The 617-nt window shown below is 48.6% G+C and overlaps 1 non-coding gene across 1 annotated transcript; it reads left to right on the plus strand.

The window, feature by feature from the left end:
* The first annotated feature begins 514 nt into the window (after nt 1-514).
* Nucleotides 515-617, plus strand: LOC123400472. Its single transcript, XR_006610735.1, has one exon. It is a non-coding gene; the product is annotated as a U6 spliceosomal RNA (small nuclear RNA).

Below are 617 nucleotides of genomic sequence, written 5' to 3' on the forward strand. Positions count from 1 at the left end.
TTTGTTAAAGATGCTTTAAGGATCGAAGCCCTAAAGATATTTCCACCATCACATGGCAGATGTGGCAGCTACCTCCAATCAAAGAAAGGAAAACAAAGAATCCAGCAGCTTTTTAGTTTGGAGCCCACGTTTTGTCATCTACATTGGTCCAATTCAATTTTCTTTACATACACATACAATAAAGCTCGTGGGATGTGGGTTGACTTGGGAATGGCTTGTCAAAACCAAAGGGTGCATGCGGGAGCGTGCCCTCGAAAAGAAAAACGGACAGGAGCAGCCCGCGCGTGTGTGTTTCCAGCTCGCTTCGAATAGCTGGGCCGACTCCTAGCAAAACAGATATTGGGCTGACAAGATGAAGATCCAGGTTTCACCTAGATTCGGCCCACTTACTGTTTCATGCGATCCCGCGGTTCCTGGCGCCTGTGGAACGCAGCACATCACGCGAGTTTAGCACCACCTCGCCAAGCGAGGGATGCCTGGACCTGTTTATAAGGCAGAGCGTTGCAGCTTGATCGTCCCTTCGGGGACATCCGATAAAATTGGAACGATACAGAGAAGATTAGCATGGCCCCTGCGCAAGGATGACACGCACAAATCGAGAAATGGTCCAAATTTTT

Source organism: Hordeum vulgare, chromosome 5H (genome assembly GCF_904849725.1).
Source record: "Hordeum vulgare subsp. vulgare chromosome 5H, MorexV3_pseudomolecules_assembly, whole genome shotgun sequence".
Classification (NCBI taxonomy): domain Eukaryota; kingdom Viridiplantae; phylum Streptophyta; class Magnoliopsida; order Poales; family Poaceae; genus Hordeum; species Hordeum vulgare.